Source organism: Salvelinus alpinus, chromosome 31, assembly GCF_045679555.1.
Source record: "Salvelinus alpinus chromosome 31, SLU_Salpinus.1, whole genome shotgun sequence".
NCBI classification, from domain to species: domain Eukaryota; kingdom Metazoa; phylum Chordata; class Actinopteri; order Salmoniformes; family Salmonidae; genus Salvelinus; species Salvelinus alpinus.
This window is the reverse complement of record NC_092116.1, coordinates 24,541,843-24,559,857: the sequence shown is the minus strand read 5'-3', so window position 1 is coordinate 24,559,857 and position 18,015 is coordinate 24,541,843. Positions and strand designations below refer to the sequence as shown.

The window sequence follows — 18,015 nt, the reverse complement described above, 5'->3', positions numbered from 1 at the left end:
TATAATGTGACAGCTTTACTGTCAGTGTTAACAGGTCAGTATAATGTGACAGCTTTACTGTCAGTGTTAGCAGGTCAGTATAATGTGACAGCTTTACTGTCAGTGTTAACAGGTCAGTATAATACGACAGCTTTACTGTCAGTGTTAACAGGTCAGTATAATGTGACAGCTTTACTGTCAGTGTTAACAGGTCAGTATAATACCACAGCTTTACTGTCAGTGTTAACAGGTCAGTATAATACCACAGCTTTACTGTCAGTGTTAACAGGTCAGTATAATGTGACAGCTTTACTGTCAGTGTTAGTAGGTCAGTATAATACGACAGCTTTACTGTCAGTGTTAGTAGGTCAGTATAATACGACAGCTTTACTGTCAGTGTTAACAGGTCAGTATAATGTGACAGCTTTACTGTCAGTGTTAACAGGTCAGTATAATGTGACAGCTTTACTGTCAGTGTTAACAGGTCAGTATAATGTGACAGCTTTACTGTCAATGTTAGCAGGTCAGTATAATGTGACAGCTTTACTGTCAGTGTTAGCAGGTCAGTATAATGTGACAGCTTTACTGTCAGTGTTAACAGGTCAGTATAATGTGACAGCTTTACTGTCAATGTTAGCAGGTCAGTATAATGTGACAGCTTTACTGTCAGTGTTAACAGGTCAGTATAATACCACAGCTTTACTGTCAGTGTTAACAGGTCAGTATAATACCACAGCTTTACTGTCAGTGTTAGCAGGTCAGTATAATGTGACAGCTTTACTGTCAATGTTAGCAGGTCAGTATAATGTGACAGCTTTACTGTCAGTGTTAACAGGTCAGTATAATACCACAGCTTTACTGTCAGTGTTAACAGGTCAGTATAATACCACAGCTTTACTGTCAGTGTTAACAGGTCAGTATAATGTGACAGCTTTACTGTCAGTGTTAGCAGGTCAGTATAATGTGACAGCTTTACTGTCAGTGTTAACAGGTCAGTATAATACCACAGCTTTACTGTCAGTGTTAACAGGTCAGTATAATGTGACAGCTTTACTGTCAGTGTTAACAGGTCAGTATAATGTGAAAGCTTTACTGTCAGTGTTAGCAGGTCAGTATAATGTGACAGCTTTACTGTCAGTGTTAGCAGGTCAGTATAATGTGACAGCTTTACTGTCAGTGTTAACAGGTCAGTATAATACCACAGCTTTACTGTCAGTGTTCACAGGTCAGTATAATGTGACAGCTTTACTGTCAGTGTTAACAGGTCAGTATAATACCACAGCTTTACTGTCAGTGTTAGCAGGTCAGTATAATGTGACAGCTTTACTGTCAGTGTTAACAGGTCAGTATAATGTGACAGCTTTACTGTCAGTGTTAACAGGTCAGTATAATGTGACAGCTTTACTGTCAGTGTTAACAGGTCAGTATAATGTGACAGCTTTACTGTCAGTGTTAGCAGGTCAGTATAATGTGACAGCTTTACTGTCAGTGTTAACAGCTCAGTATAATGTGACAGCTTTACTGTCAGTGTTAACAGGTCAGTATAATGTGACAGCTTTACTGTCAGTGTTAGCAGGTCAGTATAATGTGACAGCTTTACTGTCAGTGTTAGCAGGTCAGTATAATGTGACAGCTTTACTGTCAGTGTTAACAGGTCAGTATAATGTGACAGCTTTACTGTCAGTGTTAACAGGTCAGTATAATACCACAGCTTTACTGTCAGTGTTAACAGGTCAGTATAATACCACAGCTTTACTGTCAGTGTTAACAGGTCAGTATAATGTGACAGCTTTACTGTCAGTGTTAGCAGGTCAGTATAATGTGACAGCTTTACTGTCAGTGTTAACAGGTCAGTATAATACCACAGCTTTACTGTCAGTGTTAACAGGTCAGTATAATGTGACAGCTTTACTGTCAGTGTTAGCAGGTCAGTATAATGTGACAGCTTTACTGTCAGTGTTAACAGGTCAGTATAATGTGACAGCTTTACTGTCAGTGTTAACAGGTCAGTATAATACCACAGCTTTACTGTCAGTGTTAACAGGTCAGTATAATGTGACAGCTTTACTGTCAGTGTTAGCAGGTCAGTATAATGTGACAGCTTTACTGTCAGTGTTAGCAGGTCAGTATAATGTTTTACTTTACTGCTTTACTGTCAGTGTTAGCAGGTCAGTATAATGTGACAGCTTTACTGTAAGTGTTAACAGGTCAGTATAATACCACAGCTTTACTGTCAGTGTTAGCAGGTCAGTATAATGTGACAGCTTTACTGTCAGTGTTAACAGGTCAGTATAATGTGACAGCTTTACTGTCAGTGTTAGCAGGTCAGTATAATGTGACAGCTTTACTGTCAGTGTTAACAGGTCAGTATAATGTGACAGCTTTACTGTCAATGTTAGCAGGTCAGTATAATGTGACAGCTTTACTGTCAGTGTTAACAGGTCAGTATAAAACCACAGCTTTACTGTCAGTGTTAGCAGGTCAGTATAATGTGACAGCTTTACTGTCAGTGTTAACAGGTCAGTATAATGTGACAGCTTTACTGTCAGTGTTAGCAGGTCAGTATAATGTGACAGCTTTACTGTCAGTGTTAGCAGGTCAGTATAATGTGACAGCTTTACTGTCAGTGTTAGCAGGTCAGTATAATGTGACAGCTTTACTGTCAGTGTTAACAGGTCAGTATAATGTGACAGCTTTACTGTCAGTGTTAGCAAGCCAGTATAATGTGACAGCTTTACTGTCAGTGTTAACAGGTCAGTATAATGTGACAGCTTTACTGTCAGTGTTAACAGGTCAGTATAATGTGACAGCTTTACTGTCAGTGTTAACAGGTCAGTATAATGTGACAGCTTTACTGTCAGTGTTAGCAAGCCAGTATAATGTGACAGCTTTACTGTCAGTGTTAACAGGTCAGTATAATGTGACAGCTTTACTGTCAGTGTTAACAGGTCAGTATAATGTGACAGCTTTACTGTCAGTGTTAACAGGTCAGTATAATACCACAGCTTTACTGTCAGTGTTAACAGGTCAGTATAATGTGACAGCTTTACTGTCAATGTTAACAGGTCAGTATAATACCACAGCTTTACTGTCAGTGTTAGCAAGCCAATATAATGTGACAGCTTTACTGTCAGTGTTAACAGGTCAGTATAATGTGACAGCTTTACTGTCAGTGTTAACAGGTCAGTATAATGTGACAGCTTTACTGTCAGTGTTAGCAGGCCAGTATAATGTGACAGCTTTACTGTCAGTGTTAACAGGTCAGTATAATGTGACAGCTTTACTGTCAGTGTTAACAGGTCAGTATAATGTGACAGCTTTACTGTCAGTGTTAGCAGGTCAGTATAATGTGACAGCTTTACTGTCAGTGTTAGCAAGTCAGTATAATGTGACAGCTTTACTGTCAGTGTTAACAGGTCAGTATAATGTGACAGCTTTACTGTCAGTGTTAGCAGGTCAGTATAATGTGACAGCTTTACTGTCAGTGTTAGCAAGCCAGTATAATGTGACAGCTTTACTGTCAGTGTTAACAGGTCAGTATAATGTGACAGCTTTACTGTCAGTGTTAACAGGTCAGTATAATGTGACAGCTTTACTGTCAGTGTTAACAGGTCAGTATAATACCACAGCTTTACTGTCAGTGTTAACAGGTCAGTATAATGTGACAGCTTTACTGTCAATGTTAACAGGTCAGTATAATACCACAGCTTTACTGTCAGTGTTAACAGGTCAGTATAATGTGACAGCTTTACTGTCAGTGTTAGCAGGTCAGTATAATGTGACAGCTTTACTGTCAGTGTTAACAGGTCAGTATAATGTGACAGCTTTACTGTCAGTGTTAACAGGTCAGTATAATGTGACAGCTTTACTGTCAGTGTTAGCAGGTCAGTATAATGTGACAGCTTTACTGTCAGTGTTAGCAGGTCAGTATAATGTGACAGCTTTACTGTCAGTGTTAGCAGGTCAGTATAATGTGACAGCTTTACTGTCAGTGTTAACAGGTCAGTATAATACCACAGCTTTACTGTCAGTGTTCACAGGTCAGTATAATGTGACAGCTTTACTGTCAGTGTTAACAGGTCAGTATAATACCACAGCTTTACTGTCAGTGTTAGCAGGTCAGTATAATGTGACAGCTTTACTGTCAGTGTTAACAGGTCAGTATAATGTGACAGCTTTACTGTCAGTGTTAACAGGTCAGTATAATGTGACAGCTTTACTGTCAGTGTTAACAGGTCAGTATAATGTGACAGCTTTACTGTCAGTGTTAGCAGGTCAGTATAATGTGACAGCTTTACTGTCAGTGTTAACAGGTCAGTATAATGTGACAGCTTTACTGTCAGTGTTAACAGGTCAGTATAATGTGACAGCTTTACTGTCAGTGTTAGCAGGTCAGTATAATGTGACAGCTTTACTGTCAGTGTTAGCAGGTCAGTATAATGTGACAGCTTTACTGTCAGTGTTAACAGGTCAGTATAATGTGACAGCTTTACTGTCAGTGTTAACAGGTCAGTATAATACCACAGCTTTACTGTCAGTGTTAACAGGTCAGTATAATACCACAGCTTTACTGTCAGTGTTAACAGGTCAGTATAATGTGACAGCTTTACTGTCAGTGTTAGCAGGTCAGTATAATGTGACAGCTTTACTGTCAGTGTTAACAGGTCAGTATAATACCACAGCTTTACTGTCAGTGTTAACAGGTCAGTATAATGTGACAGCTTTACTGTCAGTGTTAGCAGGTCAGTATAATGTGACAGCTTTACTGTCAGTGTTAACAGGTCAGTATAATGTGACAGCTTTACTGTCAGTGTTAACAGGTCAGTATAATACCACAGCTTTACTGTCAGTGTTAACAGGTCAGTATAATGTGACAGCTTTACTGTCAGTGTTAGCAGGTCAGTATAATGTGACAGCTTTACTGTCAGTGTTAGCAGGTCAGTATAATGTTTTACTTTACTGCTTTACTGTCAGTGTTAACAGGTCAGTATAATACCACAGCTTTACTGTCAGTGTTAACAGGTCAGTATAATACCACAGCTTTACTGTCAGTGTTAACAGGTCAGTATAATGTGACAGCTTTACTGTCAGTGTTAGCAGGTCAGTATAATGTGACAGCTTTACTGTCAGTGTTAGCAGGTCAGTATAATGTGACAGCTTTACTGTCAGTGTTAACAGGTCAGTATAATACGACAGCTTTACTGTCAGTGTTAACAGGTCAGTATAATGTGACAGCTTTACTGTCAGTGTTAACAGGTCAGTATAATACCACAGCTTTACTGTCAGTGTTAACAGGTCAGTATAATACCACAGCTTTACTGTCAGTGTTAACAGGTCAGTATAATGTGACAGCTTTACTGTCAGTGTTAGTAGGTCAGTATAATACGACAGCTTTACTGTCAGTGTTAACAGGTCAGTATAATGTGACAGCTTTACTGTCAGTGTTAACAGGTCAGTATAATGTGACAGCTTTACTGTCAGTGTTAACAGGTCAGTATAATGTGACAGCTTTACTGTCAATGTTAGCAGGTCAGTATAATGTGACAGCTTTACTGTCAGTGTTAGCAGGTCAGTATAATGTGACAGCTTTACTGTCAGTGTTAACAGGTCAGTATAATGTGACAGCTTTACTGTCAATGTTAGCAGGTCAGTATAATGTGACAGCTTTACTGTCAGTGTTAACAGGTCAGTATAATACCACAGCTTTACTGTCAGTGTTAACAGGTCAGTATAATACCACAGCTTTACTGTCAGTGTTAGCAGGTCAGTATAATGTGACAGCTTTACTGTCAATGTTAGCAGGTCAGTATAATGTGACAGCTTTACTGTCAGTGTTAACAGGTCAGTATAATACCACAGCTTTACTGTCAGTGTTAACAGGTCAGTATAATACCACAGCTTTACTGTCAGTGTTAACAGGTCAGTATAATGTGACAGCTTTACTGTCAGTGTTAGCAGGTCAGTATAATGTGACAGCTTTACTGTCAGTGTTAACAGGTCAGTATAATACCACAGCTTTACTGTCAGTGTTAACAGGTCAGTATAATGTGACAGCTTTACTGTCAGTGTTAACAGGTCAGTATAATGTGAAAGCTTTACTGTCAGTGTTAGCAGGTCAGTATAATGTGACAGCTTTACTGTCAGTGTTAGCAGGTCAGTATAATGTGACAGCTTTACTGTCAGTGTTAACAGGTCAGTATAATACCACAGCTTTACTGTCAGTGTTCACAGGTCAGTATAATGTGACAGCTTTACTGTCAGTGTTAACAGGTCAGTATAATACCACAGCTTTACTGTCAGTGTTAGCAGGTCAGTATAATGTGACAGCTTTACTGTCAGTGTTAACAGGTCAGTATAATGTGACAGCTTTACTGTCAGTGTTAACAGGTCAGTATAATGTGACAGCTTTACTGTCAGTGTTAACAGGTCAGTATAATGTGACAGCTTTACTGTCAGTGTTAGCAGGTCAGTATAATGTGACAGCTTTACTGTCAGTGTTAACAGGTCAGTATAATGTGACAGCTTTACTGTCAGTGTTAACAGGTCAGTATAATGTGACAGCTTTACTGTCAGTGTTAGCAGGTCAGTATAATGTGACAGCTTTACTGTCAGTGTTAGCAGGTCAGTATAATGTGACAGCTTTACTGTCAGTGTTAACAGGTCAGTATAATGTGACAGCTTTACTGTCAGTGTTAACAGGTCAGTATAATACCACAGCTTTACTGTCAGTGTTAACAGGTCAGTATAATACCACAGCTTTACTGTCAGTGTTAACAGGTCAGTATAATGTGACAGCTTTACTGTCAGTGTTAGCAGGTCAGTATAATGTGACAGCTTTACTGTCAGTGTTAACAGGTCAGTATAATACCACAGCTTTACTGTCAGTGTTAACAGGTCAGTATAATGTGACAGCTTTACTGTCAGTGTTAGCAGGTCAGTATAATGTGACAGCTTTACTGTCAGTGTTAACAGGTCAGTATAATGTGACAGCTTTACTGTCAGTGTTAACAGGTCAGTATAATACCACAGCTTTACTGTCAGTGTTAACAGGTCAGTATAATGTGACAGCTTTACTGTCAGTGTTAGCAGGTCAGTATAATGTGACAGCTTTACTGTCAGTGTTAGCAGGTCAGTATAATGTTTTACTTTACTGCTTTACTGTCAGTGTTAGCAGGTCAGTATAATGTGACAGCTTTACTGTAAGTGTTAACAGGTCAGTATAATACCACAGCTTTACTGTCAGTGTTAGCAGGTCAGTATAATGTGACAGCTTTACTGTCAGTGTTAACAGGTCAGTATAATGTGACAGCTTTACTGTCAGTGTTAGCAGGTCAGTATAATGTGACAGCTTTACTGTCAGTGTTAACAGGTCAGTATAATGTGACAGCTTTACTGTCAATGTTAGCAGGTCAGTATAATGTGACAGCTTTACTGTCAGTGTTAACAGGTCAGTATAAAACCACAGCTTTACTGTCAGTGTTAGCAGGTCAGTATAATGTGACAGCTTTACTGTCAGTGTTAACAAGTCAGTATAATGTGACAGCTTTACTGTCAGTGTTAACAGGTCAGTATAATGTGACAGCTTTACTGTCAGTGTTAGCAGGTCAGTATAATGTGACAGCTTTACTGTCAGTGTTAACAGGTCAGTATAATGTGACAGCTTTACTGTCAGTGTTAACAGGTCAGTATAATGTGACAGCTTTACTGTCAGTGTTAGCAGGTCAGTATAATGTGACAGCTTTACTGTCAGTGTTAGCAGGTCAGTATAATGTGACAGCTTTACTGTCAGTGTTAACAGGTCAGTATAATGTGACAGCTTTACTGTCAGTGTTAACAGGTCAGTATAATGTGACAGCTTTACTGTCAGTGTTAACAGGTCAGTATAATGTGACAGCTTTACTGTCAGTGTTAGCAGGTCAGTATAATGTGACAGCTTTACTGTCAGTGTTAACAGGTCAGTATAATGTGACAGCTTTACTGTCAATGTTAGCAGGTCAGTATAATGTGACAGCTTTACTGTCAGTGTTAACAGGTCAGTATAAAACCACAGCTTTACTGTCAGTGTTAGCAGGTCAGTATAATGTGACAGCTTTACTGTCAGTGTTAACAAGTCAGTATAATGTGACAGCTTTACTGTCAGTGTTAACAGGTCAGTATAATGTGACAGCTTTACTGTCAGTGTTAGCAGGTCAGTATAATGTGACAGCTTTACTGTCAGTGTTAACAGGTCAGTATAATGTGACAGCTTTACTGTCAGTGTTAACAGGTCAGTATAATGTGACAGCTTTACTGTCAGTGTTAGCAGGTCAGTATAATGTGACAGCTTTACTGTCAGTGTTAGCAGGTCAGTATAATGTGACAGCTTTACTGTCAGTGTTAACAGGTCAGTATAATGTGACAGCTTTACTGTCAGTGTTAACAGGTCAGTATAATACCACAGCTTTACTGTCAGTGTTAACAGGTCAGTATAATACCACAGCTTTACTGTCAGTGTTAACAGGTCAGTATAATGTGACAGCTTTACTGTCAGTGTTAGCAGGTCAGTATAATGTGACAGCTTTACTGTCAGTGTTAACAGGTCAGTATAATACCACAGCTTTACTGTCAGTGTTAACAGGTCAGTATAATGTGACAGCTTTACTGTCAGTGTTAGCAGGTCAGTATAATGTGACAGCTTTACTGTCAGTGTTAACAGGTCAGTATAATGTGACAGCTTTACTGTCAGTGTTAACAGGTCAGTATAATACCACAGCTTTACTGTCAGTGTTAACAGGTCAGTATAATGTGACAGCTTTACTGTCAGTGTTAGCAGGTCAGCATAATGTGACAGCTTTACTGTCAGTGTTAGCAGGTCAGTATAATGTTTTACTTTACTGCTTTACTGTCAGTGTTAGCAGGTCAGTATAATGTGACAGCTTTACTGTAAGTGTTAACAGGTCAGTATAATACCACAGCTTTACTGTCAGTGTTAGAAGGTCAGTATAATGTGACAGCTTTACTGTCAGTGTTAACAGGTCAGTATAATGTGACAGCTTTACTGTCAGTGTTAGCAGGTCAGTATAATGTGACAGCTTTACTGTCAGTGTTAACAGGTCAGTATAATGTGACAGCTTTACTGTCAATGTTAGCAGGTCAGTATAATGTGACAGCTTTACTGTCAGTGTTAACAGGTCAGTATAAAACCACAGCTTTACTGTCAGTGTTAGCAGGTCAGTATAATGTGACAGCTTTACTGTCAGTGTTAACAGGTCAGTATAATGTGACAGCTTTACTGTCAGTGTTAACAGGTCAGTATAATGTGACAGCTTTACTGTCAGTGTTAACAGGTCAGTATAATGTGACAGCTTTACTGTCAGTGTTAGCAGGTCAGTATAATGTGACAGCTTTACTGTCAGTGTTAGCAGGTCAGTATAATGTGACAGCTTTACTGTCAGTGTTAGCAGGTCAGTATAATGTGACAGCTTTACTGTCAGTGTTAACAGGTCAGTATAATGTGACAGCTTTACTGTCAGTGTTAGCAAGCCAGTATAATGTGACAGCTTTACTGTCAGTGTTAACAGGTCAGTATAATGTGACAGCTTTACTGTCAGTGTTAACAGGTCAGTATAATGTGACAGCTTTACTGTCAGTGTTAACAGGTCAGTATAATGTGACAGCTTTACTGTCAGTGTTAACAGGTCAGTATAATGTGACAGCTTTACTGTCAGTGTTAACAGGTCAGTATAATGTGACAGCTTTACTGTCAGTGTTAGCAAGCCAGTATAATGTGACAGCTTTACTGTCAGTGTTAACAGGTCAGTATAATGTGACAGCTTTACTGTCAGTGTTAACAGGTCAGTATAATGTGACAGCTTTACTGTCAGTGTTAACAGGTCAGTATAATACCACAGCTTTACTGTCAATGTTAACAAGTCAGTATAATGTGACAGCTTTACTGTCAATGTTAACAGGTCAGTATAATACCACAGCTTTACTGTCAGTGTTAGCAAGCCAATATAATGTGACAGCTTTACTGTCAGTGTTAACAGGTCAGTATAATGTGACAGCTTTACTGTCAGTGTTAACAGGTCAGTATAATGTGACAGCTTTACTGTCAGTGTTAGCAGGCCAGTATAATGTGACAGCTTTACTGTCAGTGTTAACAGGTCAGTATAATGTGACAGCTTTACTGTCAGTGTTAACAGGTCAGTATAATGTGACAGCTTTACTGTCAATGTTAGCAGGTCAGTATAATACCACAGATTTACTGTCAGTGTTAACAGGTCAGTATAATGTGACAGCTTTACTGTCAGTGTTAGCAGGTCAGTATAATGTGACAGCTTTACTGTCAGTGTTAACAGGTCAGTATAATGTGACAGCTTTACTGTCAGTGTTAACAGGTCAGTATAATGTGACAGCTTTACTGTCAGTGTTAGCAGGTCAGTATAATGTGACAGCTTTACTGTCAGTGTTAGCAGGTCAGTATAATGTGACAGCTTTACTGTCAGTGTTAGCAGGTCAGTATAATGTGACAGCTTTACTGTCAGTGTTAACAGGTCAGTATAATACCACAGCTTTACTGTCAGTGTTCACAGGTCAGTATAATGTGACAGCTTTACTGTCAGTGTTAACAGGTCAGTATAATACCACAGCTTTACTGTCAGTGTTAGCAGGTCAGTATAATGTGACAGCTTTACTGTCAGTGTTAACAGGTCAGTATAATGTGACAGCTTTACTGTCAGTGTTAACAGGTCAGTATAATGTGACAGCTTTACTGTCAGTGTTAACAGGTCAGTATAATGTGACAGCTTTACTGTCAGTGTTAGCAGGTCAGTATAATGTGACAGCTTTACTGTCAGTGTTAACAGGTCAGTATAATGTGACAGCTTTACTGTCAGTGTTAACAGGTCAGTATAATGTGACAGCTTTACTGTCAGTGTTAGCAGGTCAGTATAATGTGACAGCTTTACTGTCAGTGTTAGCAGGTCAGTATAATGTGACAGCTTTACTGTCAGTGTTAACAGGTCAGTATAATGTGACAGCTTTACTGTCAGTGTTAACAGGTCAGTATAATACCACAGCTTTACTGTCAGTGTTAACAGGTCAGTATAATACCACAGCTTTACTGTCAGTGTTAACAGGTCAGTATAATGTGACAGCTTTACTGTCAGTGTTAGCAGGTCAGTATAATGTGACAGCTTTACTGTCAGTGTTAACAGGTCAGTATAATACCACAGCTTTACTGTCAGTGTTAACAGGTCAGTATAATGTGACAGCTTTACTGTCAGTGTTAGCAGGTCAGTATAATGTGACAGCTTTACTGTCAGTGTTAACAGGTCAGTATAATGTGACAGCTTTACTGTCAGTGTTAACAGGTCAGTATAATACCACAGCTTTACTGTCAGTGTTAACAGGTCAGTATAATGTGACAGCTTTACTGTCAGTGTTAGCAGGTCAGTATAATGTGACAGCTTTACTGTCAGTGTTAGCAGGTCAGTATAATGTTTTACTTTACTGCTTTACTGTCAGTGTTAGCAGGTCAGTATAATGTGACAGCTTTACTGTAAGTGTTAACAGGTCAGTATAATACCACAGCTTTGCTGTCAGTGTTAGCAGGTCAGTATAATGTGACAGCTTTACTGTCAGTGTTAACAGGTCAGTATAATGTGACAGCTTTACTGTCAGTGTTAGCAGGTCAGTATAATGTGACAGCTTTACTGTCAGTGTTAACAGGTCAGTATAATGTGACAGCTTTACTGTCAATGTTAGCAGGTCAGTATAATGTGACAGCTTTACTGTCAGTGTTAACAGGTCAGTATAAAACCACAGCTTTACTGTCAGTGTTAGCAGGTCAGTATAATGTGACAGCTTTACTGTCAGTGTTAACAGGTCAGTATAATGTGACAGCTTTACTGTCAGTGTTAACAGGTCAGTATAATGTGACAGCTTTACTGTCAGTGTTAACAGGTCAGTATAATGTGACAGCTTTACTGTCAGTGTTAGCAGGTCAGTATAATGTGACAGCTTTACTGTCAGTGTTAGCAGGTCAGTATAATGTGACAGCTTTACTGTCAGTGTTAGCGGGTCAGTATAATGTGACAGCTTTACTGTCAGTGTTAACAGGTCAGTATAATGTGACAGCTTTACTGTCAGTGTTAGCAAGCCAGTATAATGTGACAGCTTTACTGTCAGTGTTAACAGGTCAGTATAATGTGACAGCTTTACTGTCAGTGTTAACAGGTCAGTATAATGTGACAGCTTTACTGTCAGTGTTAACAGGTCAGTATAATGTGACAGCTTTACTGTCAGTGTTAGCAAGCCAGTATAATGTGACAGCTTTACTGTCAGTGTTAACAGGTCAGTATAATGTGACAGCTTTACTGTCAGTGTTAACAGGTCAGTATAATGTGACAGCTTTACTGTCAGTGTTAACAGGTCAGTATAATACCACAGCTTTACTGTCAGTGTTAACAGGTCAGTATAATGTGACAGCTTTACTGTCAATGTTAACAGGTCAGTATAATACCACAGCTTTACTGTCAGTGTTAGCAAGCCAGTATAATGTGACAGCTTTACTGTCAGTGTTAACAGGTCAGTATAATGTGACAGCTTTACTGTCAGTGTTAACAGGTCAGTATAATGTGACAGCTTTACTGTCAGTGTTAGCAGGCCAGTATAATGTGACAGCTTTACTGTCAGTGTTAACAGGTCAGTATAATGTGACAGCTTTACTGTCAGTGTTAACAGGTCAGTATAATGTGACAGCTTTACTGTCAGTGTTAGCAGGTCAGTATAATGTGACAGCTTTACTGTCAGTGTTAGCAAGCCAGTATAATGTGACAGCTTTACTGTCAGTGTTAACAGGTCAGTATAATGTGACAGCTTTACTGTCAGTGTTAGCAGGTCAGTATAATGTGACAGCTTTACTGTCAGTGTTAGCAAGCCAGTATAATGTGACAGCTTTACTGTCAGTGTTAACAGGTCAGTATAATGTGACAGCTTTACTGTCAGTGTTAACAGGTCAGTATAATGTGACAGCTTTACTGTCAGTGTTAACAGGTCAGTATAATACCACAGCTTTACTGTCAGTGTTAACAGGTCAGTATAATGTGACAGCTTTACTGTCAATGTTAGCAGGTCAGTATAATACCACAGCTTTACTGTCAGTGTTAACAGGTCAGTATAATGTGACAGCTTTACTGTCAGTGTTAGCAGGTCAGTATAATGTGACAGCTTTACTGTCAGTGTTAACAGGTCAGTATAATGTGACAGCTTTACTGTCAGTGTTAACAGGTCAGTATAATGTGACAGCTTTACTGTCAGTGTTAGCAGGTCAGTATAATGTGACAGCTTTACTGTCAATGTTAGCAGGTCAGTATAATGTGACAGCTTTACTGTCAGTGTTAACAGGTCAGTATAAAACCACAGCTTTACTGTCAGTGTTAGCAGGTCAGTATAATGTGACAGCTTTACTGTCAGTGTTAACAGGTCAGTATAATGTGACAGCTTTACTGTCAGTGTTAGCAAGCCAGTATAATGTGACAGCTTTACTGTCAGTGTTAACAGGTCAGTATAATGTGACAGCTTTACTGTCAGTGTTAACAGGTCAGTATAATGTGACAGCTTTACTGTCAGTGTTAACAGGTCAGTATAATACCACAGCTTTACTGTCAGTGTTAACAGGTCAGTATAATGTGACAGCTTTACTGTCAGTGTTAGCAGGTCAGTATAATGTGACAGCTTTACTGTCAGTGTTAACAGGTCAGTATAATACCACAGCTTTACTGTCAGTGTTAACAGGTCAGTATAATGTGACAGCTTTACTGTCAGTGTTAACAGGTCAGTATAATGTGAAAGCTTTACTGTCAGTGTTAGCAGGTCAGTATAATGTGACAGCTTTACTGTCAGTGTTAGCAGGTCAGTATAATGTGACAGCTTTACTGTCAGTGTTAACAGGTCAGTATAATACCACAGCTTTACTGTCAGTGTTCACAGGTCAGTATAATGTGACAGCTTTACTGTCAGTGTTAACAGGTCAGTATAATACCACAGCTTTACTGTCAGTGTTAGCAGGTCAGTATAATGTGACAGCTTTACTGTCAGTGTTAACAGGTCAGTATAATGTGACAGCTTTACTGTCAGTGTTAACAGGTCAGTATAATGTGACAGCTTTACTGTCAGTGTTAACAGGTCAGTATAATGTGACAGCTTTACTGTCAGTGTTAGCAGGTCAGTATAATGTGACAGCTTTACTGTCAGTGTTAACAGGTCAGTATAATGTGACAGCTTTACTGTCAGTGTTAACAGGTCAGTATAATGTGACAGCTTTACTGTCAGTGTTAGCAGGTCAGTATAATGTGACAGCTTTACTGTCAGTGTTAGCAGGTCAGTATAATGTGACAGCTTTACTGTCAGTGTTAACAGGTCAGTATAATGTGACAGCTTTACTGTCAGTGTTAACAGGTCAGTATAATACCACAGCTTTACTGTCAGTGTTAACAGGTCAGTATAATACCACAGCTTTACTGTCAGTGTTAACAGGTCAGTATAATGTGACAGCTTTACTGTCAGTGTTAGCAGGTCAGTATAATGTGACAGCTTTACTGTCAGTGTTAACAGGTCAGTATAATACCACAGCTTTACTGTCAGTGTTAACAGGTCAGTATAATGTGACAGCTTTACTGTCAGTGTTAGCAGGTCAGTATAATGTGACAGCTTTACTGTCAGTGTTAACAGGTCAGTATAATGTGACAGCTTTACTGTCAGTGTTAACAGGTCAGTATAATACCACAGCTTTACTGTCAGTGTTAACAGGTCAGTATAATGTGACAGCTTTACTGTCAGTGTTAGCAGGTCAGTATAATGTGACAGCTTTACTGTCAGTGTTAGCAGGTCAGTATAATGTTTTACTTTACTGCTTTACTGTCAGTGTTAGCAGGTCAGTATAATGTGACAGCTTTACTGTAAGTGTTAACAGGTCAGTATAATACCACAGCTTTACTGTCAGTGTTAGCAGGTCAGTATAATGTGACAGCTTTACTGTCAGTGTTAACAGGTCAGTATAATGTGACAGCTTTACTGTCAGTGTTAGCAGGTCAGTATAATGTGACAGCTTTACTGTCAGTGTTAACAGGTCAGTATAATGTGACAGCTTTACTGTCAATGTTAGCAGGTCAGTATAATGTGACAGCTTTACTGTCAGTGTTAACAGGTCAGTATAAAACCACAGCTTTACTGTCAGTGTTAGCAGGTCAGTATAATGTGACAGCTTTACTGTCAGTGTTAACAAGTCAGTATAATGTGACAGCTTTACTGTCAGTGTTAACAGGTCAGTATAATGTGACAGCTTTACTGTCAGTGTTAACAGGTCAGTATAATGTGACAGCTTTACTGTCAGTGTTAGCAGGTCAGTATAATGTGACAGCTTTACTGTCAGTGTTAACAGGTCAGTATAATGTGACAGCTTTACTGTCAGTGTTAGCAGGTCAGTATAATGTGACAGCTTTACTGTCAGTGTTAACAGGTCAGTATAATGTGACAGCTTTACTGTCAATGTTAGCAGGTCAGTATAATGTGACAGCTTTACTGTCAGTGTTAACAGGTCAGTATAAAACCACAGCTTTACTGTCAGTGTTAGCAGGTCAGTATAATGTGACAGCTTTACTGTCAGTGTTAACAGGTCAGTATAATGTGACAGCTTTACTGTCAGTGTTAGCAGGTCAGTATAATGTGACAGCTTTACTGTCAGTGTTAACAGGTCAGTATAATGTGACAGCTTTACTGTCAGTGTTAGCAGGTCAGTATAATGTTTTACTTTACTGCTTTACTGTCAGTGTTAGCAGGTCAGTATAATGTGACAGCTTTACTGTAAGTGTTAACAGGTCAGTATAATACCACAGCTTTACTGTCAGTGTTAGCAGGTCAGTATAATGTGACAGCTTTACTGTCAGTGTTAACAGGTCAGTATAATGTGACAGCTTTACTGTCAGTGTTAGCAGGTCAGTATAATGTGACAGCTTTACTGTCAGTGTTAACAGGTCAGTATAATGTGACAGCTTTACTGTCAATGTTAGCAGGTCAGTATAATGTGACAGCTTTACTGTCAGTGTTAACAGGTCAGTATAAAACCACAGCTTTACTGTCAGTGTTAGCAGGTCAGTATAATGTGACAGCTTTACTGTCAGTGTTAACAAGTCAGTATAATGTGACAGCTTTACTGTCAGTGTTAACAGGTCAGTATAATGTGACAGCTTTACTGTCAGTGTTAACAGGTCAGTATAATGTGACAGCTTTACTGTCAGTGTTAGCAGGTCAGTATAATGTGACAGCTTTACTGTCAGTGTTAACAGGTCAGTATAATGTGACAGCTTTACTGTCAGTGTTAACAGGTCAGTATAATGTGACAGCTTTACTGTCAGTGTTAGCAGGTCAGTATAATGTGACAGCTTTACTGTCAGTGTTAGCAGGTCAGTATAATGTGACAGCTTTACTGTCAGTGTTAACAGGTCAGTATAATGTGACAGCTTTACTGTCAGTGTTAACAGGTCAGTATAATACCACAGCTTTACTGTCAGTGTTAACAGGTCAGTATAATACCACAGCTTTACTGTCAGTGTTAACAGGTCAGTATAATGTGACAGCTTTACTGTCAGTGTTAGCAGGTCAGTATAATGTGACAGCTTTACTGTCAGTGTTAACAGGTCAGTATAATACCACAGCTTTACTGTCAGTGTTAACAGGTCAGTATAATGTGACAGCTTTACTGTCAGTGTTAGCAGGTCAGTATAATGTGACAGCTTTACTGTCAGTGTTAACAGGTCAGTATAATGTGACAGCTTTACTGTCAGTGTTAACAGGTCAGTATAATACCACAGCTTTACTGTCAGTGTTAACAGGTCAGTATAATGTGACAGCTTTACTGTCAGTGTTAGCAGGTCAGTATAATGTGACAGCTTTACTGTCAGTGTTAGCAGGTCAGTATAATGTTTTACTTTACTGCTTTACTGTCAGTGTTAGCAGGTCAGTATAATGTGACAGCTTTACTGTAAGTGTTAACAGGTCAGTATAATACCACAGCTTTACTGTCAGTGTTAGCAGGTCAGTATAATGTGACAGCTTTACTGTCAGTGTTAACAGGTCAGTATAATGTGACAGCTTTACTGTCAGTGTTAGCAGGTCAGTATAATGTGACAGCTTTACTGTCAGTGTTAACAGGTCAGTATAATGTGACAGCTTTACTGTCAATGTTAGCAGGTCAGTATAATGTGACAGCTTTACTGTCAGTGTTAACAGGTCAGTATAAAACCACAGCTTTACTGTCAGTGTTAGCAGGTCAGTATAATGTGACAGCTTTACTGTCAGTGTTAACAGGTCAGTATAATGTGACAGCTTTACTGTCAGTGTTAACAGGTCAGTATAATGTGACAGCTTTACTGTCAGTGTTAACAGGTCAGTATAATGTGACAGCTTTACTGTCAGTGTTAGCAGGTCAGTATAATGTGACAGCTTTACTGTCAGTGTTAGCAGGTCAGTATAATGTGACAGCTTTACTGTCAGTGTTAGCAGGTCAGTATAATGTGACAGCATTACTGTCAGTGTTAACAGGTCAGTATAATGTGACAGCTTTACTGTCAGTGTTAGCAAGCCAGTATAATGTGACAGCTTTACTGTCAGTGTTAACAGGTCAGTATAATGTGACAGCTTTACTGTCAGTGTTAACAGGTCAGTATAATGTGACAGCTTTACTGTCAGTGTTAACAGGTCAGTATAATGTGACAGCTTTACTGTCAGTGTTAGCAAGCCAGTATAATGTGACAGCTTTACTGTCAGTGTTAACAGGTCAGTATAATGTGACAGCTTTACTGTCAGTGTTAACAGGTCAGTATAATGTGACAGCTTTACTGTCAGTGTTAACAGGTCAGTATAATACCACAGCTTTACTGTCAGTGTTAACAGGTCAGTATAATGTGACAGCTTTACTGTCAATGTTAACAGGTCAGTATAATACCACAGCTTTACTGTCAGTGTTAGCAAGCCAATATAATGTGACAGCTTTAC

At 39.1% G+C, this 18,015-nt stretch overlaps 1 protein-coding gene across 2 annotated transcripts in view; it reads right to left on the bottom strand.

Annotated features, from left to right (window-relative positions):
• LOC139561158 (acetylcholinesterase-like) overlaps window positions 1-18,015 on the bottom strand; it is a 64,420-nt gene that overhangs the window by 11,250 nt on the left and 35,155 nt on the right. The window lies entirely within an intron of this gene.